At 35.6% G+C, this 25,198-nt stretch overlaps 1 protein-coding gene across 3 annotated transcripts in view; it reads left to right on the top strand.

Annotated features, from left to right (window-relative positions):
* Positions 1-25,198, top strand: part of LOC126381459 (uncharacterized) — a 197,786-nt gene that overhangs the window by 21,768 nt on the left and 150,820 nt on the right. Inside the window, exon 2 of one of the 3 annotated variants that reach the window (XM_050030935.1) lies at positions 12,506-12,596. The exons of 1 other annotated variant lie outside the window; for it this stretch is intronic. The gene's annotated coding sequence lies outside the window, so the exon portion shown is untranslated. Of the gene's footprint in view, positions 1-12,505; positions 12,597-25,198 lie in introns of those variants that run through there. One more of the 3 variants, XM_050030938.1, reaches the window with a different exon arrangement.

Below are 25,198 nucleotides of genomic sequence, written 5' to 3'. Positions count from 1 at the left end.
ACGCACACAATAAATCCTCCTTTACCGTATTCGTCGTTTACTTTACCGTACGCCTCGGAAAACTACTATAGTATTGTAAATATTGCTATAAACAAAAAGTTAAAAAATAATTATGTATGATACAATGATTTGTAAATAGAACCAAATTAAAATTATTATTATCACAGCTTAAATCACATGTATGATACAATGATTTGTAAATAGGACCAAATTAAAATTATTACTATCACAGCTTAAATCACATGTTTTACAACAATTATTTGATACTTATCTATGTTACATACAAATTTAAACAATAATCAATAATAGATAGTTCTTAATAGTCACCGAATCAACAACGAATAGACTTTTAAAAATTAAAATAAAATTGAATTATAATACATACATTGATTTGTAAATAGGACCAATTTAAAATTGTTATCATCACAGTTTAAATCACATGTTTTACAACAATTGTTTTATACTTATCTATGTTTCATCTACATACAAATTTAAACAATAATCAGCAATAGAAAGTTCCTAATAGTCAGAGTGTAGTAACAATGAATATACTTTTAGTATTCATATCTCAATGTCTCATTATTTCTAAAAAAGTACCCACATTGATTAGGCCGTTTACAAGTTCCATTTGATGTTCTTGTATGAATTCGTCGTTCAAGAGCGCCTTTTTAGACCTTTTCTTTGTCTTGGTGTGTTGTATTTGCTCTTTTCGTACTATAAAGAAACGTGCATCTTCTTCAAGAACGTTCATGACCTGTACAATGTTTGGGTTTTTTTTCCCAATTCTCCTATTTAATTTATTATGCCAGCCTTCAACTGCGTTATTTGTCCGATGACATTCACCGAAGATGTTCCAAATTTGTACGAAATTGTCTTTTAACCAGTAGCGTTCAACATAATTTCTGAAGGAGGTTACATTTTCATCTGTAGCAGGTTTGCGAGTTATGTAGTTCCATCCATTATGTACTTCATTTATCGGTAATAAAGGCAGAACCGCAGTTAACGCTACTTCCCGACGTTTATTTATATCTTGAGAAACAAGCTTCAGCGCGCGTCCTTTGTCCCAAATACTTTTTTTGAAGTGTTGGTAACAGCCCTTTACAACAATCGATGGAAATTCAGTTTCTAAGGCCAACATTGCTGCCTTTTCGAAGTCAGTCATAAACTTTCGTGGATTCCAACCAGGTATTTGACTTTTTATCAAATTAAATAAAATTTTGTATGATTCTACATCTTTACGGGTCATGAATGCATACACCAGTGGAATGATATTGGTTTTGTTATCTGGACCGTTGAATTCTCCATGGATTGAATATATTTGTTTGAAAGGATTTGGGCAACTTTTGAAAGTGCCATCTCCAAAAAAATTACATATTACAATAAGTAGCTCTCTAGCTTCTGTAATACAAAATACAATAATACGATTTCCATCATTAAAATAATCAGCTAGAAGAAATCGTTTGAATTTATCTGGAACTTTGAATTCTTCCACATTTTCACATTGGATTTTGGATACTCCTGCTGCTTTATTTCGATATCTATATAGTGTTGATTTCAAGGATTTGAATAAAGGTATTTCTTGAAGGGTGTCGAAACCGGTTTGTTGAATTTTGCTTACCATGGCGTTGTAGACTTGTGGCACAGCAGGACAATCAGGATGAGCTAATTTGTCTTTACATTTTTGAATATTTTCTTGAAGTTCATTTCTTACATAATTCGGTTGGCATGAGTGTGATTTGACTTCAACAATATTTTGGTCCTAAAACAAGAAAATTATTAAAATACAAATAGCATAAGCGCAAACAAATTCCTCAAAATGTATTGGGTACAAAATGTACAAAATGGTGCCTTTGTAATTATTACTCGGGAATAAACTTTTGTATGTAAAAATCTAAATCTCGTAAGATAGATGTTTTCAATCTAGCATGCATGCATACCTCTTAGTAAATATAAAGCTTGGTTATGGCTGTATTTTGAAAAATTCCCACGGAAACGAGAGTTAGCGGGAAAAAAAAATTGTATGAAAAAATATAAACTTTTTTAACCTTTCTCCCACACACACAAAGATATTATAACACGCCACGCGGACGAAGTCACGGGCAAAAGCTAGTACATTATATTCGTGTAAGTCTTACGGTTTCTACAGCGCACTCCAGAATACTAATATTATAAACGCGAAAGTTTGTGAGTAAGATTAAAAATAATAACAAATAGGTTTAGTACTTACATTAATTTTGATAAGCCCTCTGCATTTTTCTTTTTTTCTGGCATTACACTCCCATACTGACAAACCACTCTTATATTTTCGTTTTATTATATATTCATGACCAGCATGCAGAAGAACTGTACCACCTCTTCTTTGAATATATGTTAAAAACGTATTTCCCGACGAAGTTCCGGGTATACCTTCGGATTCAGACATATTGGAAGGTAGTACTAGAAAGTTACTTAAATGTAACCGTCAAGCCGCGTGACTTATACAGATAACAATCACACGATGCACAGGGTGCGGGACGCGGGTTAGCCAACGACCAATGTGTTTTGTGCAGCCAATCAGCGATCGCGTGGGGTATAATATGGGAAAAGGACGCCACCTGTTGCGCTCTCTGTCGCACTTACGGGTCTTACGACAAGCATAGTGACGCATCGCACGAGTCTATCCCTAGCACACCGATGTATCATAGGCTTGAGGCGCGCTACATAAATAACTGAAGGTACATTGACACTTTGTTTCTAATAGGTCATGTTGCATATTATAGATAGATAACCTAAGTGTCTATTTTATATTTAATAATATATACTTAAAGTAGTTATAAGAAATATAAAAAATTACTTAAACAACACCTTCTAGACTCGTGTCCTAGCTAACTTATTGTATGTTATTAATTGACTATTAGATATAAGTTCATATTATTAGTAGAGACTCTTTCCTGCAGACAAACTGTTTAAACAGTTTTGCAGGGCATTGATAATTGTATTTTTAGTATTAAGATTTAATAAAATAAATAAATAAATAAACCTAATAGAGTAGATGAACTTGTGAAACGTAAAGATGTCGTCTATGTGTACCTACCTACACTGAATATTCCTTAAATTTTCATTTATTGATTTTGTTCCCGTAGACCACCACTGGTGGCGGATGGGAAAATATTTAATGTCGTGTGTCACGGGCCACCAGTGGTGGTAAACAGGGTGGTGGCCAATGGGAATAAACCATATATATATAACAGACCACTCTTTGTAGCCTATTAAAATCAGAAAACCTTTTAACCAGAGAAATGATAAAGTTTTTAGAATCATCCTCACTGGATTTGGACTTAATTACGCCACAGAACGAGTAACTTTCTTCTGTACCATTATCATTAGATAACGGAATAGGCAATATAATTTCACCCTGTGAGTGCTTAAAGTCAGGATTTGATAGTTCCAGGGGGCCATGCCACCAAAGATTGTGAGATTTTAATTTTTGAAAGTCACAGCCTCTTGACAGTAAGTCTGCAGGATTTTTATTTGTGTTTATATAAGACCAGTGAAAGTATTTTGTTAGTTTTTTAATTTGAGAAACTCTATTAGACACATAGAGGTTTGTTTTTGTATTAGAGGATGCCACCCATGCTAATACAATTTGAGAGTCACTGTAGAGAAAAACTTTTAAGTTATTATATTTGTGGTTTAGCACATTATATACCTTATTAGCTACTTGTGACAAAAGTAGAGCACTATTTAATTCCAAACGTGGTATTGTTACGCTTTTATTAAGAGGAGCTACTCGAGATTTCGAACATAACAAGTTAGTGGAGACTGTGCCATCAGAATTATAGATTCTGAGGTATAGACAACACCCTAAAGCTTTAATAGAAGCATCCGCATAGCCTACTAACTCTACTGAAATCGCGATTTCACAGCCTACCCCCCTAGGTATGGATAGAGTACCCATATGTTTTAAATTATCAAGGAATGTTTGCCAAACATACAGCTGATCTTGGGGCAATATAGAGTCCCAACTTATTTTCATCGACCACAAAGTCTGCATAAATAGCTTGGCTACAACAATGATTGGCCCAATGATACCTAACGGGTCAAATATTTTCCCAATAAAACTTAAAATTTTTCTTTTGGTGTTAATATCATCACTATTAAATTCAGGGCTTTTAAATGTCAGTTGATCTTTTAATATATCACATTGCAAACCTAACGTTTTAACAATATTATCTTGATTTAGGTCAAGCTGATTTAAGTATGTTTTATCGACATTCTGATGACCACTTATGGAGTGAAAATCCACCTTCTCCCAGCAGAGCAGTAAGTTCAGTCTTGAGCTGCTTTAAATCGTCAATATTATCGGCACCACATATAATATCATCAACATATCGTCACTGGAAAGGCAAAATTACGTAAGCGCCAAAATAGGTATTTTGGGTTTTTTATATATTCGGAATCAGCGTTTCATTCTGCGTCGATCTGTCTAGGTAGCATTGCGATACAAGCACATTTTTGGCGCTTACGTAAATTTAAAAAAAGTTGATTTTTTTCAGTTTCAGTTTCTTAAACGACAAGATTTTGGTGTTTTTTTCGTGACTGGTGTATAAGTAATATTGTGTTCCTATATAATAACTACATATTAACTTTAAGTAAATTTGGCATTCTATAGTTTGAAAAGTATCATTTTATTAGTAATTTTGGACTACTGAAAATAAAAATTAAATTATGTATAAGTCATTTTTATTTACAGCTTTTAAAATAAGTAAGGCGTATAAGAAAAAATGTCTTAGCATGTTTATGCAGTGAATGGCGAATAAGTAATTTTGACTTACAGTATTTAGAATAAATAAGGCGTGTACGTAAATTTGACTTCGCATTTTTACGCTGTTATTAAGCAAGTTTGTGGGCTAGCAGTAAGTTTCCCAGTTATATTTTAACAATAGATCTAAAAGTAAAACTATTTTAAAATTGATTTTATAATTTATTAGCGACCCGCCCGGCTTCGCTCGGGTGCAATGCTGAGGAAAAAGGAAATTATTCACGACATCACCTTAAAATTTTAAAATATAACAGTATTTCTCCACTATTTATTGGATGTTATTATTATATATATAAACTTTCCTCTTGAATCACTCTGTATATTAAAGAAAACTGCATCAAAATCCATTGCGTAATGTTAAAGATTTAAGCGTACATAAGGATATAGGGACAGAAAAAGCGACTTTGTTATACTTTTTAAGTTCTGTCGTTTGCATATTTAGGGCCAATTTTGAATTAAGAACTAAAAATTCAAATTTGTTGGAATTTCTAATATCAAAACAGTTGAAAGCATTAGGATTAATGCAATTGTTTAGTCACAGCGTTGGTTTGAATCTGTCAGGTTACCTCCGAAAATTAATCTTACAAAGGAAAATTTTCTATAACTTTCGAAGAGGTCTACCGCGACTTCAGTGTTTCAAAGAGTTAAAATCTCTATGCCACGATGAAGTGCCATGTCTGCGGACCATCGAACGCTGGTATTTAGAATTCGAGCGTTGACATCCGCCTTCACTGAAGATAATATCGTTGCTGTGAGACAATTAATCCTCAAAAATCGTCATGTGACATACCGAGAGATAGAGGCGTTATTAGGCATTTCAGGGATAACCATTCAAATGATATTGAATGAGGCACTTGGTGTGAGAAAACTAGTTTGCCGTTGCATCCCGCATTTTCTGACGATCATAAGGCGGCCCGCGTAAGATGGTGTAAGAAAACTCTTCAGAGGTTCAACCGAGGAGAGTCAAATCACGTGTACGACATCATCAGTGGTGACGTATCCTGATTCCAAACAACAATCCACAGTTTGGGTCTTCAAAACGAGTCAAAGCCGACTAAAGTTGTTCGCTCTCGAAGCACTTCAAAGAAGATGGTGGCTACCTTCGTGGAGAAAATCGGTCATGTTGCGACAATTGCACTTGAAGATCGTAGGACGGTTAATGCGGATTGGTATACCACAATTTGTTTACCACAAGTCATCGCCGAACTTCGAAAATCTAACCCAAAGCGACCCATGATGATGCGCAGGGGTGCAGGATGCTGCACCATGACAACGCAAGCTCACACACCGCTCGTCAAACGATTATTTGAAGCAGGAAAACGTAGAAATCCTTGACCATCCTCCATACAGTCCTGACCTAAGCTCCAATGATTTCTTTACATTTTCTAAAATAAAAATAAAAAACTCTTCGCGGTCAAAGGTTCCAGTGCGGTGAAGAAGCGGCCAACGCTTTCAAGTCAACCATTATGAACACCTCTACTTTGGAGTGGAATAAATGTTATAATACCTGGTTCGAGCGAATGGAAAAGTGTATTAAACTTAAGAAAAGTGTAAAAAACAATAAGAGGAATTATTGAGGAATTAGAAATTATTGAGGAGTTAAAAAGACTTGACCCTTCCAGAGACTTGACTCGACTTAGAGCCACGTATGCTTGTCCTAATTCAAACAATTTTGAGCCCAAATATACTACTGCATGGTCGACTGTGCTGCCCTGCATTTTATGGACGGTGGATGCCAATGACAAAATTAAGGGCAACATCCTTCTTTCAGCCATTTTGTAATATCGTCCATCTTGGATTTGAAATTTTGACATAATGACAGTATTCTACTAGTGTAGTCCTATCATTTGATACCCATATTGAGGGGGTTGTGGAAAAATATTATGTACCTAGTCCGCTATTTTGGAACGGCGGCCATTTTGGATTTTAAATTTTGACATAATCACAGTATTCTACTTGTGTAGCTCTTTCATTTGATACCCATATTGAGGGGGTTGTGGAAAAATATGTAATCCCCATTTTGTACCGGCGGCCATCTTAGATTTATAATGTTATTGATTTTATTATATTGTATTGACATCGGAATTAAAGGTGTGTACCAAATTTCAGATCAATCTGACAACAGGAAGGTAATTAAATTGCAATTTCTAATTTTGATACAAATAAATACCGTACGGGTTTAGCTAAATAAAACCGTTTAACCCTTTCACAGACAGAGACCATGGGTCATTCGTGGTTCATAATAGGTAGTATGACACCTTGGAATCGGAACGTCCGTATACGTTCTGTCCTTGAAAGTGTTAATAAGAAACTTTTACATACAGATAACGGTTTGTACGCTATTACTTATATTTTATGTAACTTTATTTCTGGCACTTCAGTATTTTAATAGCTATTTTTATAAATCAATTGAAGTAATAAGTAATTTAAGGAGGTATTAAGAATAATTATTTGTCTCTTACGTCTTTTTACCCATGTAAGATATTACAAAAACTTACTTTAAAGAATCTTTGGTGAACTGACATAATCAATCGATCACTTTTTAGGCAATTTTCACATAATGAAAGCAGATATGTAAAAGTCGTTACAGTAACTTTTACTCCGCTAACATTACAGTATTATTATATTTAAAGAAATATTGTCCTTCTCGTATGCATTGTCGTAAGAGCTGTAAGTAATTTTGCTTCCAAATAATATTTTAACCAGATGGCGGTTAAGTAAATTTGCTTTACTGTAAACTGAAGTCATTTTTACGTAAGCGCCACTATATCCTAAAATAGCAATCCAACTGTTATGATATGTATTCCTGGACATAGAAAATTAAAAAACAATGTAACCTTACATTGACATCATCTAAATCGGATAATTGGGTAAAAAGTTATGATAAAAAAACGAAAAAATGAAACTTTAAACGGCTTTTTCTCGAAATGGCCTTTTGGCGCTTACGTAATTTTGCCTTTCCAGTGACGATATGTACTTGAAAACATAGCCTTTGAAGCTAGTGGGTATTGCTCTCTATAGCGAAGAGCAAGCTCTATGAGACAACGAGTCGCCAAAAAGGTAGATGCTTTTAAACCATAAGTGACTGTTTGTAATTGTAGGCAACTTATTGGTTTGCTCGGATCATCGCGCCAAAGTATGTTTTGCAAACTAGTTTGGGATGGATTTATATTGATGCAACGAAACATCTTGGTAATATCACAAGTGAGTGTGTATATAAATGTTCTCCACAAAAGCAGAATATCAAACAGTTCGCTTTGAACCACTGGACCATTCAACATCGTATCGTTCAATGAAATGCCTTGTAATGACTTCATTCCCCCATCGAAAACCACGCGTAGCTTAGTTGTTACACTTTGTTCGTTGAATACGGCATGATGAGCTAGGAAATACACAGGGTCGTTTTGCACATCATATTCACCTATATCGACAATTCTGGCATGTCCCAAAGCCACATACTCATCTATAAATTTTTTGTACTGTTCTAGGTATTGTGGATTTCTTTGAAACTTTTTCTCCAAAGAGAGAAATCTTTGTAAAGCGACCGAAAACGAGTCCCCAATCTGTATCTCATTTAAATTTTTAGTTAGAGGCATGTCTACTTGAAACTTATTGTCAGTGAGTGTCACAGACTCTTTAAAACACTCTTCGGCCTTCTGACATTCTATAGTTATTTTCGATACAGGTTGAGGCGGAGCCTCGGCTAGCCAGAATCTCTCCATGACATCCTCCAATTTATGATGATCACATATTGCAAAATTTGCAACTAAGTCTTTTTTACCTGGAGGGCAAGTGGCAATTGTGCCACCAATAATATACCCAAATAAGGTGTTTTGCAATATGAGACCCTTCCTAACTTGTAGATGTCCATCAAGCAATATATTGAAATATACATCTGCCCCAAACAACATTGATACTTCTGCTGGAATATTGAAGTCAGCATCTGCAAGCTGAATATTGCTTGGTATAATTAAATTAGAAATGTCAATTTCCCTTTGAGGCAGGTTTGAAGTTATGGAATCCACAATATTACATTTAACATTTAATTGTATATTATTTAGGGGAGAATGGACCTGTATGTCCACATATTTATTTATTGTATTATTTTTATTGCCAATACTAATGATATTAGAATTTTGACATCTTGGTTTTAAGCCCAGAGTTTGAATTAGAGATGTAGTAGCAAAAGAGGCCTGACTACCAGTATCCAAAAGCGCTCTAACAACTACTTCATGCCCACAACAATCATAAAGTTTTACCTTTATAGTAGGTAATAAAATGTTCACAGAAGAATTGCGTGAATGCATAACAACTTCAGGGGTTATAGCACCCTCCTTATGGAGAAGAGTATTATGCTTTGCCTTACAAGTTTTACAAACAAAGGTAAACTTACACTTTCCGGTGTGAGTTTTTAAACAAAGAGTACATAATTTGTGTGTTTCAACAAATGCAATGCGGTCATCTATAGAGGCCGTCTTGAATTGTGGGCAACCATGCATGGCATGATTACTGGAGTTACAATAATAGCATAAAAATGTATTTTTTGTGGCAATATTAGTCACTTTATTGGTAAAATTCTTTTTGCTTTCTGTAGTATCTTCAAGTGCTATAGCGCGCTTTTCCAAAAATAAAATGAACTCCTCCATGGTTGGGAGTACATCTGAATCTCTGCCTAATTGATAAGCCCTATTAGTATATTGATCTAATTTTTTAGACAATATTGAAATAAGCAGCATATCCCATTGATCAACAGGTTGCTTTAAATTTTTTAGTGCATAAATTTGTTGTTGCACTTCGGAGACAAATGACCGTATGGAGGCCGCTGTACCTTTTTGCATGGATGGTAAGTTTAACAAGTTATTTACATGATGGCTGATTATACGTGCCTTGTTGTCAAAACGTTTTTTAAGTAGGTCAGTAGCTTCCTTGTAAGAATCATTAACAATAGGTAGGTTGATAATTACAGACAATGCTTCACCTGTCAAAAATTTCCTTAAGTAAAAAAGTTTTTGCACATCTGAGAGAGAGTTGTTATTATGTATAACGGCAGTAAACAAGTCCATAAAGGGCATATACTTCGTAAAATCTGTTCCATCAAATGATGGTATATCAATATTTGGTAATTTTGAGGTTGCAATATTGGTACATTGCTTTCTCTCAGTTGTGTTAAAGCCTTTAAGTGTTAAATTTAACTTAGAAATAATATTGTAATATTTTTCTTCTAAAGTTGACATATTTTCAGAGTCAGCTTCATCAAGCGTTAAAATGTCCAACTGAACCTGTTCATATGCTTTGAATGTATTTATTAACTTTTCCTTCCGAGCCTCAAGCATTTCTGCATTGGCAGTTGTGAGGTTAATAGGATCATTCACATAATTTTCAATTCTAGTCACCATACCTTTTAACTGTCCGCGGGATAAGCGAAGACGTTTCAATTCTTCTTTTTCCGTCATTGTAAACACTAGTACACCGTAGAATCCGACGTAAATCCAACCGGCGTAAACAAAATATAAGATAATCAGTACGTAAACAAACCCCGGCTTGAGATTTTCGCTTCTTTCAATCTTGTTATCAAATCTGACAGTAATGTGTCATTCGTTGTTGTTGTTTAATAGTTTGACAGCTATGGAGTTGTGCCAACCTGACGACTGCAACTGACGTTACGATGATTGATGACTTTGACAGTATGGAGTTCTGCCAACTTGACGAGCGCACCGAACGTCAAAACAGAGAACAAAATGTCTTGCTCGATGCCGTCTTTTTTCTTTTAACTTATGTGGGTAATCGGAGAATGATTTGCAGATTATCGACTGCAAAACCACACAAATTTTCTTGATTGCTTCGTAATTGGGTTATAATCCTGTGTGAACTGCAGTCTTCGCACGTCTTGTGTTGTTTTTTTTTTGGGAAAAATATAGATTTTCCGAAAACATGCGCGGGCGACCGTCGTATAGCCGAACGATACACACACCACACACACTAAATTGCACCAACATCGACGCGAGACACGAATTTAACACTGCAGTCTATTCACAGAAGGCGAAGGACCACTAATCTGCATGTTAAATAAAAAGCAGATTAAATTTTAAGAACTGTATTAAATTAAATTAAATGAAATATAAAAATCAACCGTTCGGTACAGAGCAGAGAGAAAAAATTCAGTGTCATTGTCCACCATAGACAACTAAAATATAGCTTAAAAAACCATAAACAATGTTGTTTCGTTTTACGGAAAAAATATGAATTTTATGTTTAATTAAATTATTAAACACATATCAATGCCTTTTTACTGATTTTTAAGGGATTTAGGTAGCAATGAAACAGCACCGTGTTCGACGTAATTACGTGTAATCAATGGAACCGAAAAAAAAACGCCTGTCAAAAACAATTAACTAATAAAAACTATTGCAAATAAATTGCTATTATAAATTGAACAGGCGTTTCGGATAATATTTATTCTAAACACTAATATTGTGGCGCCCCCTAGTGAGTTACAGACATGACACTTGTCTAATAACATGAACTCATCAAACACAAACCCGTTATTGAAAACCGCATCAAAATCGGATTATTAGTTTAGAAGATAATTAATAACATTTCTTTGCACAAACGCACACACAAACATCTCTCACCCTAAACGCATATACCTGCTCCGTTCCGTCGTGGGTAAAAAACAAAGATAAAGGAAACACTGGCCCCGATTCCTGCAGACACCGCCTAATTTTATTTTAAGTTATATCCGTCATTTTCATATCCGTCGAAAAGGAAAGGGACGGATGATTCACAGCTCTTAATTTTAGGAAGAATGAGTAAATGAATGTGTCGGGTTATTGACTGATGTAAAATTTTTAGACGGTTGGTTTAGATTTGTGCTTAAAATTAACGTGTGTTCCATAAATTTTATGCTTGTCGATTACCCGTCCCTTTCCTTTTCGGCGGATAAGAAAATGACAGATATAACTTAAAATAAAATTAGATGGTATTTACAGGAATTAGCACCATTATGTCTGTTATTCATGAAATTAGAAGGTAACCGAAGGGAAATCTGTACAGCGCCATCCGTAATTATTTTTAATTCCATTGGGGAAGGGGGTTGCGTGGAAAGTCCCTCATAATTACGTTGGAGTTTGACAACGCCATCTATATTTTTTTGGGGAACGTGATCTGAAAGGTCCTTCATTGAAAAATAAATTGAAAATAATCGCAGTTTTAGGCCACGTTTATTTTCTTTAGGCGATTTTGGGCTACATCACAAAAATAAACTTAGGCGAATTTAGGCTACTTTACGACAAATTTTCGGCGATTTGGAAGGGCCTGGACCTGGTAACACTGTTTGTTAGTCTCATGAAAAAAAAAGTAAATTCGTACCCAAACCGTTGGCGCGAAAAAGTGACAAGCGTTTTTTCACTTGTATTTCAAGATTTCCAAAGGTAAGTCGATTTTGTTATTAATAATTTAATAATTATTTATAAATATTTAGGTATATGATAAGGTTAGTACCTTATCGTAAAAAAGTTAGCCATATAAACATAATTATTACAATAATGTAATATCTTTAACTTTCTGTACCGATTTTCTCTTTTTCACATAATGAAAGTGAAAAAATTTAAAGGTAAATAACCAACCTACCTACTTAAACGCTATAATTCTTATTTTATTATCTATTAGATAAACACAAATAGTACAGAAGTGGTTTGTTTACAGATGAAGCGTTCAAGCGTCCAAATTCCATCGTGCTCTACAATGCGTCGCCGTCGCGTCGACGACGAGCCTGCTGCAACCTGCATCGGTGCCGGTAAGTATTTAGATTATAACGAGCTTAATTCCAGTTTACCAAACGATCGATTGATTTTATGATGATAAAATAGCCGCTTGACATCAGTCATGGAAAAAACTTTACTTAATAACAGGCATTAGGTACCTACCTACTTAAATCAATTGCATTGCCCCTACTTATGCTGTGTGACTAGAATAAGCGATAGTTAATTACTATAGTAGGTATATGAAATAAGTTAGTTAACCTATGATAAATTTAGATGAGATCATAACACTATAATAAGATTGATCCTTTTTACCGACTTCAAAAAAGGAGGAGGTTCTCAATTCGACCGTATATTTTTTTTTTTTTTTTTTTTTTTATGTTCGGGCATATCTTCGTCGTATATGAACCGATTTTGATAATTCTTTTTTTGTTTGAAAGGAGATATACCCAAGGGGGTCCCATGTCAAGGAAGTCAGGATCTGATGATGGAAGACCAGAGAAATCGAGGGGAATTTTCAAAAATCGTAGGAGCGACTAGTGCGTTTGTAAAGTCATATTGATCGGATCGATCTTTAAGCTTCGGGAAAACTTCCCGACCTTCGAAAACTGGTCAGCATCAGGGAGATACCCTATGGCCTGGCAAAACTATACAACCTGGAGCAATTTTTCTTTCACGAAACGTATTTAAATCTTGATCAAATTCAATCGCCGGTGCAAAAAAACAAAATGGCGGAAAAAAAAGATGGCCGCCATACAAAATTTTGTGGATTTTGGAAGAAGCCCGTTTGGGTAAAAATAATGTATGGGGCGCTTACTCAAAACGTCATGTAGAGTACGGAAATACTTTCTGGTCACCAAAAACTGCTCCGCATCAGAGAGATACTCTACGGCCTGGCAAAACTATCGCACGTGAACCAATATTTCTTTCAGAGCACTTATTTAAATCTTGGTCAAATTCCATAGCGCGTAAAAAAAAAAACAAAATGGCGGAAAAACAAGATGGCCGCCATACACAATTTTGTTTTTTCAGAAAATGTCTCGGGATATAAAATATATATCGGGGTTGTGATTGGATCGTCATGTTAAGTACGGAAATACTTCCTGATTTTCGAAAACTGCTCCGCATCAGGGTGACACCCTACGGCCTGGCGAAACTATCACACCTGAACCAATTTTTCTTTCACGAAACCTATTTAAATCTTGGTCGAATTTAATGGCCGGTGAAAAAAATACAAAATGGCGAAAAAACAAGATGGCCGCCATACAAAATTTTGTTTTTCCAGAAAATGTCTTGGGGGTAAAAATGATGTATAGGGGTGTGATCGGAACGTCATCTTTGAAAACTGCTCCCAATCAGGGAGACATCCTACGGTCTGGCAAACCTATTGCACCTGGATTTTGTTTGTTTCCACGACACCCATTTAAATCTTGGTCAAATTCTGTCGCCGGTGAAAAAAAACAAAATGGCTGAAAAACAAGATGGCCGCCATACGAAGAGGGACAGTTTCGAATAAACAGGACACGCGAGCTGCTTTAGCAGCGAGCGAACCACGCGAAATCTACTGTATCTATATGTATGCGTGAGTGTGTATGATAGCAGCTTCCACTGACAACCACATGTGTGTATGTACACATACACATGTGTGTGTGTGTGTGTGCGTGTGTGTGCGCGCGCGCGCGCGTGTGTGTGTGTGTGTGTGTGTGTGTGTGCGTGTGTCTGTGTGTGTGCGTGTATCTGTGTGTGTGCGTGTGTACGTGCGCGTGTGCTCGTGTGCGTTAGCGCGTGTGTGAGTGTGTGTGTAAACATGTTCATCAATAATAATTGTGATCACTACTAATAATATATTATATTATTATATATGAATATAAATCAGAAAATCTGTCTGTCTGCATCCTTGCTCGGTCTAACCATCACTTAAAATCGTAAAATAAAATAAAATTTTTAACAAAAAAAAACCGACTTCAAACGCAAAACTAAAAAGCAATAAATAAATTTACTTCGCACAAAGTAATTAGTACGTATTTTCAATTAGTTAATTAATTTATAATTCTGAAGTCGGTGCCAAGTAAATGCTACAACAACCCTACTACAATATCAAATTACTATGTACACACAATATTGTTTAATACCTATATCAAAGCAATTACAAAACAATGTCAAACAAAATATTACAAAACAATCAGTATTGAAAAATATATGAATCGGTACTTCGTTGTAGCCTTTCCTTGGCACCGGCTTCAGAATTATAAATTAATTAACTAATTGAAAATACGTACTAATTACTTTGTGCGAAGTAAATTTATTTATTGCTTTTTAGTTTTGCGTTTGAAGTCGGTTTTTTTTTTGTTAAAAATTTTATTTTTAGCTGTCAAGCTGCTATGCCGTGCTAGCCGATTCTTGCGATCTGGGATACAAGGGATGGACGTATCCTGTGGAATGATCGTGTCAGTGAAGGTTTGAATGTCGCTTAGGACTGGAAAGGAGGGAGTACGGAAACTGTAATCAGTATTCAGGATCTCGCTGTACATGGACAATGTTTAGTTTAGGTGTATTAAAGTGGTAATTGTTCGAAGTTATTTGAAAAGAATTCTGTTTCAGTGTTTAAGCGCTAAAACTGTTTGTTTTTTGTAAGCAAACGTATGATTTATTGATGTTCATTTTTTACTTTATAACGCTATACAAATGATTTTGTTACCAAATTTAAGTGCGTATATAAACAATAAATTAATACTAAAATATTTCGATGAAGACACCAATGATGTTTATTGATACATTTTTCTCCTAAGTGTTACTTTCTCAACTTAAAGCAATAAGTTATGCAGTAATTATACTTCTACGAGTATATTTAAACAAATCATCATTCAAAAGCATTTTACCCAATACCTAACTTACATTAAGTAAAATTTATCTTTGTCATTTTAGTCACTTATTTTTTTATCATTCACTAAGCAGTAAGCAAAATATATTTACTAAAATAATAAAAAAAATACGATGTTCATGGTAAGTTGGATTAGCTATTTTATAACACAAACGACTTGATATTTTCATTCATTAATTCAGGAAAATAAATGTACAATGAAAAATAAGTTTTTATAACCGATTAAATTTGTGTAATGTGTAGTTTTACTCATCAATATAGTAAAAAATTATAATTTGCAGTAAAATTGTACTAAAGAATATTTTATACTAGCGTATATTAGTAACTTAAGTTAGAATTAAGTAAACAAACAAAAAAAAAATATAAATATAAGGAAGAAAGCCTGTTTACCCGGATGCCTGTTTACTCATCATCAAGGAAACTTTAAGAAATAACATTACTTCAAATGTCTGCTCGAAGAAAGATTCAGAAACTTAAACAATTGCCAAGCTGGAAATCGATTAATGAGTACACATAAACGCTACATAGTAAAACTCGCGTGTCCTGTGATGGATACATTATTATACATTAGCATTCAATGGTGTATGAATCGTCATCGTCATTGTGTCAGCAAAGACGCATCATCAATTGCACAGATTTGTGGCTACAAATATATAAATGAAAAGTGTTATTTAGAACATTATTTATTGTGTTGTGCAATAAAATAGGTCAGTAATTACCTGTATCCGGCAGTGCGAACAATTTCATTCATAAACATGGGTAAATATGACGACTGTCAGATGGGCTAAACATGAAAAAAAGTCCTTAAACAAAATCCCATTGTTTCGCTATTGTGTTTGAAAATCTAAGCCACAGGAGGATATTAAGTACACCATGCTTTACCTTTAATGGCGTATGTAAAAATAATTAAGCCTATAATCAACAATGAATGTTCTATATCATCCTAAGCAAATTCAAAAACAAATTTGATCATGTTAATTTCTGGCCTCCCACAAGCGGGTCTCACCAGTATTGACAGAAGAATGATCACTCATCGATACAAAACATACATAAAGTAATTAATACATGTATACAGGCTAAATAAAGTGAAGTTGCTAGAAAATACCTACTACTTGGAAAAACAATAATTGGAGAAGAAACCACTACCTAACAACGTGAAACTTTGATATTCAAAATTTTCAAATCAAATATGGCTAAAGCAAAAAAAATACTTAAGAATTGATATGTAAAAGAAAACACCTTTAGTTACAAAAATAGAAAGCGAGTCATATTTTATATTTTCTGGTAAAATTGTTTAGTTTTAAATGTTACTAAATACACCAAATGTTATTAGAAATGAAAGTAACTGCAAATAGTTTAATTCATATGTGTACAGTCAGTCATAACCAACATAATACCTACGTAATATTTTAAGATAATCGTTTGTTTTTCTACATAACATAACAAATACTTTATTGCACAAACAGGAAAAAACAAAATACAAAACAAAAGAGAAATAGAATTAGTACAATACATACATTCGTTGTCTACATTCTACAAGTCTACATTCGGTATTTACTATTATGAAGCAAATAACAAATAACTATGCTTGTTATTAATTTGCATATACCTACAGAAAATCCAACTTACCATGAATATAAAATAATATAGTAAGTGCAGAACAAAAACTTAGGGTTTTACATGGTTTTATGCTTTCCAGTGGATCTGGTTAGAGCTAAGTCACGCTAAATGGTGTTTTTTGCATTTCTTCTTACAATACTTTTCAATAGAACACTGTTTCGCATGAGACGGTTCCTCAAAAAACATAATATCGTGTATGAGCTAAACTAAAACTTAGGTTTTATATGGTTTTATGTTTTCCAGTGGATCTGGTTAGAGCTATGTCACGCTAAATGGTGTTTTTTGCATTTCTTCTTACAATACTTTTCAATAGAACACTGTTTCGCATGAGACGGTTCCTCAAAAAACATAATATCGTGTATGAGCTAAACTAAAACTTAGGGTTTTACATGGTTTTATGTTTTCCAGTGGATCTGGTTAGAGCTATGTCATGCTAAATGGTGTTTTTTGCATTTCTTCTTACAATACTTTTCAATAGAACACTTTCGCATGAGACGGTTCCTCAAAAAACATAATATCGTATATGAGCTAAACTAAAACTTAGGGTTTTACATGGTTTTATGTTTTCCAATGGATCTGGTTAGAGCTATGTCACGCTAAATGGTGTTTTTTGCATTTCTTCTTACAATACTTTTCAATAGAACACTTTCGCATGAGACGGTTCCTCAAAAAACATAATATCGTGTATGAGCTAAACTAAAACTTAGGGTTTTACATGGTTTTATGTTTTCCAGTGGATCTGGTTAGAGCTATGTCACGCTAAATGGTGTTTTTTGTATTTCTTCTTACAATACTTTTCAATAGAACACTGTTTCGTATGAGACGGTTCCTCAAAAAACATAATATCGTGTATGAGCTAAACTAAAACTTAGGGTTTTACATGGTTTTATTTTTTCCAGTGGATCTGGTTAGAGCTATGTCACGCTAAATGGTGTTCTTTGCTTTTCTTCTTACAATACTTTTCAATAGAACACTGTTTCGCATGAGACGGTTCCTCAAAAAACATAATATCGTGTATGAGCTAAACAAAAACTTAGGGTTTTACATGGTTTTATGTTTTCCAGTGGATCTGGTTAGAGCTATGTCACGCTAAATGGTGTTTTCTGCATTTCTTCTTACAATACTTTTCAATAGAACACTGTTTGGCATGACACGGTTCCTCAAAAAACATAATATCGTGTATGAGCTAAACAAAAACTTAGGGTTTTACATGGTTTTATGTTTTCCAGTTGAACTGGTTAGAGCCATGTCACGCTAAATATAATTCTTGTCATTTCTTCTCTCCATCCTTTATATTATATTAAATAATATTTCATAAGGTATTATTTCGTTCTTTAATTTAATGTGTTTTTAGTGCTTCTGAATGTGATTTTGTTTTAAATACTTAGCTTATTAGCATTCATCAGTATCCAAGAATCCATCATACCACTGCTAATCAATAAACAAACAACGGCCTTTAGCGTGTTAAGTTATATGCCAGCACGGTATATGCTGACAGGAAGAGACCTCAATACACAATTACAATATTGCGACATCGGAAGCAGCAACGTGCGGCACGAGGCGCCGAGTCAGCACACGCGCCACGATCATATTTTACCTAGTTTTTATAAATCACTTTTGGTACTGACATCGTCCAATTGACACCTAATTTAGTTTATAATTATTGTAATTTTCATTTTTGAAATTAAATAAGTTAAGATAATTTTGTTTTTTTTTGCATCCTCCGACTGCAGGACTCTTAATTGGCGCAGTCGGTAGGATACTCGCGGGCCGGTTCGCGAGCAAATTCACGCGTTTTCTTACATCGAATATCGCGCTCCGAGCTGCCCGGGTAGCTATCCAGCATTATCACGAGTATCCGAACTACAAGAGGCTGCCTTCCGGAGGAGTATCAAGACATAGATACAGCAGAGAATACTGAGATGTCCATGTGAGTACTTTAGAATCGCTCTAGAGTTGCTTCCTTTTCCTTCTATATTTATTTTATGTAATTGTCAAGATTTTTCATCCAAGGCAATCTAGTTTAAGTAGGTTAGTTTCAGGTAGAACTAGGGTTCAGGACTCGCTTAGAGATTTAGATAGCAGCATCGACTCTAATAATAGTTTTAGTTTAGTAAATTCAGAGGTAGGCATGGCAGCCGAAGACGCAATATATAAGGCTTTGCGTCATGTTCCCGACTTCGACGGAAATTCTAATGTGTTAACACGCTTTATAAGAATATGTGACAAATTAGTAGAGAAATACGTTCAACCCAAAGATGAATTATGCAATCTTGCCTTGATCAACGGCATTTTGAACAAGATAACTGGGGCCGCCGCCCGCTTAATAAATACAAATGGTATCCCGGAGAACTGGAATGGTATACGGAATTCATTGATTAACAACTTTGCCGATCATCGAGACGAGACGTCACTATATAATGATCTCGCTCTCTTAACGCAAGGCTCCGATTCTCCTCAAGAGTATTATGAGAGATGTCAGAATCTTTTCAGTGTTATAATGACGTACGTTTCATTACATGAAACCACAGCCACTACTATTGAATCCAAACGTGATCTATATAAAAAATTAACTCTCCAAGCCTATCTGCGTGGCCTTAAGGACCCTCTCGGTTCCCGTGTTCGCTGTATGCGCCCTGAAACAATCGAGAAGGCTTTAGGATTTGTGCATGAGGAAATGAACACGCTATATATGCAAAAACGTAATGAATACATACCTCAAGTTGATAGGAAGCCCCAGCTCCAGTTACCGGCACCAGCGCCCTTACAACCAACTCAACCTTTTAAGTTTCCCGTCAATCTAGCGCTTCCACCATCTAAACCGTTTGCCTATAACATGGCCGGTCCTTCACGACCTAACCCGATTCAGATGCCACCTCGACCCGCTCCAATTTGGAAACCAAATAATAATTTCGTTCCGCAGTATAGAATGCCAACGCGTACGCAACAAATGTTTGGTGCGCCCCCGCCTAATTATAACCCTAATAGAGGTTTCGCATCGCCTCAAAGAAACTTCTCACCCGCGAATAATGCACCTAGGCCTATGAGTGGTGTTAGCCACTACATAGCTAAGCCATTGCCACCTACAGGAGGACACGATTGGTCCAGGCATGGAAATCCACCCCCAAGTAACTATTTCAAAAGTCGGGAGATGCATTTCAATGAGTGTTACGATTATCCGTATACGTATGATCCGTATAGTGAAAATTGTCCTGATTACTATGTAGAGTACCCGGAATACCCAGTTGACTATACCTACGACCATGTAAATGAGCAACGACCCCAATACTCTGAAGCTTGCTGTAACAACAATGATGATGATAACGAGAAAAGCTCTCATTGTGAAAATGAGGATTTTCCCAGCGATCCTCATTCAAACAAACCAAAATAGAGATAAATCTACAAACGCAACGCCAGTTGCCATATATTCAAATAGCTCATCCTCCCTTAAAACTCCTTATAGACACTGGCGCAAACCAGTCGTTTATTAGCCCTGAGACTGTAAAAAGATATTTCTCAAATGTTCCCTGGAATCATGATCCATTTGAAGTCACAAACGTTCATGCTACAAGTCGTAATGAGTATTCAATTACATTGCCCACCTTTCAAGAATTTAATGACGATCAGGATATAACTTTATTCATTTATAAATTTCATGAATATTTTGACGGCCTTATAGGATTAGATCTATTAAGTAAATGGGAATCAAACATCGATTTGAAAAATAAAACTCTTAAAACTCAATATTCAATTAATCCTATCATGATGTACGATTCTCGTAACTGTAATCTATACGAAGATATAATCCCGGCTAATTCATCAAAACTTATAAAAATCCCGGTAAACGTTCATGACGGGGATGCGATCATCCCATCGCAATGTATTTCAAATTGTCATATCGGTGATTGTGTCACTAAGGTTATGAATAGCCGCGGCTATATAGAAGTATATAACCCGACACAAAATGACGTCATCTTTTCAATGGATCGTCCCGTTGTAGCCGAGTGTTACAATATCGAGTGCGAGCGTACTAACTCAACACCGCGTTCGCGCGCTAATGAAGTTTTATCTAAGTTACGGACTGACCATTTAAACGTAGAGGAACGCGCCAATCTTGAATCTTTATGCGCGCAATACGCCGATGTATTTTACATTGAAGGTGAACCTCTCACATTTACGAATAAAATAAAACACAGCATCCGCACTACTGACGAGTTACCAGTTTATACAAAGAGCTATAGGTACCCATATGTGCATAGGCAAGAGGTCCAACAGCAAATCACTAAAATGTTGGAGCAAGGAATCATACGTCCCTCCGAATCTGCATGGAGCTCACCTATATGGGTGGTCCCAAAAAAAGCCGATGCCTCAGGGAAAACTAAGTGGCGTATCGTAGTCGACTTTAGGAAACTCAATGAAAAGACCATCGATGACAAATACCCTATTCCAAACATAAATGACGTTTTAGACAAACTCGGGAATTGTCAGTATTTCACTACATTAGATCTTGCGAGTGGTTTCTACCAAGTAGAAATGAATTCCGAAGATATACCTAAAACGGCATTTAATGTGGAACATGGTCACTTCGAGTTCCTACGCATGCCGATGGGTCTCAAGAACTCACCCTCGACCTTCCAAAGGGTAATGGATAACGTTCTTAGAGACCTCCAAAACGTTGTGTGCTTAGTCTACCTAGATGACATCATTGTATTTAGCACATCCTTGCAGGAACACATTGTAAATTTAGAAAAGGTATTCAAAAGGCTCAGAGAATCTAACTTTAAAATTCAGTTAGATAAATCGGAATTTCTAAAATTAGAAACCGCATATTTGGGTCATATTATCAGTAGGGATGGTATTAAACCAAACCCTGATAAAATTACGGCAATACAAAAATTTCCTATGCCTAGAACCCCGACTGACATTAAGCGGTTCCTAGGACTATTAGGGTATTATCGCAAATTTATTCCGGACTTTGCGCGTATCACGAAACCCATGACGCAATGTTTGAAAAAGGGATCTAAAATAAACTCGGAAAGCGCGGATTATAAAAATTGCTTTGAAAAATGTAAGTCACTTCTTACTAATGACCCAATTCTACAGTACCCAGACTTCACTAGGGAATTTATCCTCACGACAGACGCGTCTAACGTTGCTATAGGTGCTGTGCTATCCCAAGGGGTTATTGGTTCCGATAAACCAATAGCATACGCGTCAAGGACCTTAAACAGCAGTGAACTTAATTATAGCACCATTGAGAAGGAGCTTTTAGCGATTGTCTGGGCTACCAAATATTTCCGTCCCTACTTATTCGGCCGAAAATTTAAAATCCTTACTGACCATAAACCTCTTCAATGGGTTATGAGTCTTAAGGAGCCAAATTCACGTTTAACACGGTGGAAAATAAAGTTAAGCGAGTACAATTTTACTGTAATTTATAAGCAAGGAAAATCCAATAAAAATGCCGACGCTCTTTCCCGCATTGAAATATATAATGAAGAAATCAGCTCTATAGCAGTTAACCCTTCTGAAAAACCACCCTCAATGACAGGTTCATCCACAGAAACTGCACATACAAGCACGGAAAATCCAATTTTGGAAATTCCAATAACCGAGGAACCTTTAAATAAATTCAGTAGGCAGATTTGCTTTACTATCGTTGGGGATATAAAAAAACGTCCGACGGTTACTAAGCCTTTTGAAACCCATACACGAACTAATATTCAATTATCCGAAGCTAATCTAGAAGAGGATGTGGTAAATTCAATAAAGGAATTTGTTAACCCTAAGGTACGAACCGGTATTATAATCTATCCTCCCCTGGCCATGTACAAAATTATACCTATCATACAAAATAAATTTAGAAGTTCTGCAATGAACCTTACCTTAACTAAAGTTGAAGTAGAAAATGTAAAAGAATACCTGAGACAACAGGAAACAATACAAAAATACCATGAAGGAAAAACTAACCATAGGGGTATAACTGAAAGTTATCTAGCACTTTCTAAACGATATTACTGGCCAAGGATGAAAGATCAAATCACTAAATATATTAACGAATGCCATATCTGTGGACAAGCGAAATACGATCGGCATCCAATTAATAAGAAGTTTTGTATTGTACCACCCCCCAGTAAACCATTTGAAAAACTACATCTTGATCTTTTCACCGCTGAAAATGAAAAATACCTAACACTAGTCGATGCATTCTCAAAATATGCGCAAGCATATCATCTGAGAGATGGGACCGCAATCAGTGTAGTACAAGCTCTTTTAAGGTTTATTACCCACCATGGGGTTCCTTTCACTGTAGTTACCGATCAAGGTCCTGAATTTACGAATCAAGTTTTCTTAGAATTCACACGGACACACAATATTCAGCATCACAAGATCCTCGCCCACGCTCCTAACGATAATGGCATAGTAGAGCGTTTTCATTCAACCATCCTGGAGCACTTAAGAATTCTTAAACTAGAAAACCGTAATGAACCAGTAGTTAACCTGATGGCTTACGCTGTGTTAGGTTACAATAGCTCTATACATAGCTTCACGAAGTGTAGACCATTGGAAGTTATCACAGGACATTTTGATCCGCGAGACCCCTTACACATAAATCTATCCGAACATTTACTACAACAGTACACCCAGGATCATAGGCACAGAATGTTAAAAGTTTTTAACCTAATTAATGAAACTTCACTGCATAATCGTACGGAACTTACTGAGAATAGGAACAAAGATCGCGAGCCTGAAATAGAATATGACCACAATCAGCAGGTTTTTATACGTAATCCTTTAGCTAGCCGTTCTAAATTAGCACCCAGGTATACACAGGATACCGTTCTAGCCGATCTTCCGATTCATATCTACACCAAGAAGAAGAGGGGACCAGTAGCCAAGAGTCGCCTGAAGAGAAGCCCTAAACATGCACTATTGTTACAGGATACTACTGATGTTCCTCCTTCACCTGGTCCGAGGACAGGACATCCTACTTGACAGCCTGGAGAATGGACCCGGTATACTTCCCTTTAAACTTGGTCCTGCCAGAATAGTCTCCCATTATCACTCGTTTCTGCAACACATCAAGTTAAATGATATCCACTCAAAATTAAATTTATTACGTAACCAGTTGCACGATTTCTCACCTAAACTAAATAACAAAACTCTATCTTTATACGAACCACATATATTATACCTTAACAGTAAACTTGAAAAGATTTCTGACCAACTAAATTCTTTTGAGCCAAATCGTTTTAAGCGAGGCCTTATAGACGGGCTAGGTTCGGTTGTAAAGAGCCTTACCGGAAATCTAGATTATACAGACGCGATAAAATATAATAACGCCATAAAAGTTCTCCAAGCAAACGAAAATAAATTACAAGTCGAATATAACAATCATATTAGTTTAACTAAAGAATGGATGTTACGCCATTCTAATATATTAGAGAAAATAGAATACAATCAGAATAAGATAAGTAAAGTGGTCAATTTGATATTAAATAGTGATAGCTCTAGGGAAAATGATCTTATAAAATATGCGCATCTCGCACAATACTTGTTAATTTTGAGCGATAATATCGAGACGCTTTCTGATGAGATACGTAAATTAGAAAATACTATAGCTTTCATTCGAGCGTCAAGCGTCTCTCATTCTACACTTAGTTTATCATTATTAAAAGATATGTTAGATAAATTAAAAGTTTTGTATAAGCCGGACGAAGTCCTTGACGTAGACCTTAGGGAATATTATGATATAATAAGGTTAGGATTTTTCTATATAAATGAAGAAATAGTTATAATCTATAAAATGCCGATTGCCTATAGTAATATATATAACTTATATAAACTATCTATTGTCCCAAATAACCATAGCCAAGTCCTTATACCACCCCTTCCTTTCATTGCAATTCATGAGGTGGATTCTATGTACTTGGAGGCAGAATGTCCTAAGACAAGCTCATGGTACATCTGTAAAGAGGAGGTGAACAACGGTCGCCGAGATCAACCAGACTGCGTGCAACAGCTGATCGTCAAGCAACGCATCGACTCTACATGCAAGTTTACGCCAGTGATACTTACTAAAAACGCCGTGGAAGAAATCGACAATAGACACTACACACTCAGCTTCCCAAGATC

Source organism: Pectinophora gossypiella, unplaced genomic scaffold (assembly GCF_024362695.1).
Source record: "Pectinophora gossypiella unplaced genomic scaffold, ilPecGoss1.1 Pgos_55, whole genome shotgun sequence".
Lineage (NCBI taxonomy): Eukaryota > Metazoa > Arthropoda > Insecta > Lepidoptera > Gelechiidae > Pectinophora > Pectinophora gossypiella.
The sequence above is the reverse complement of the archived record's forward strand: the minus strand, read 5'-3'. Positions and strand labels throughout refer to the sequence as shown.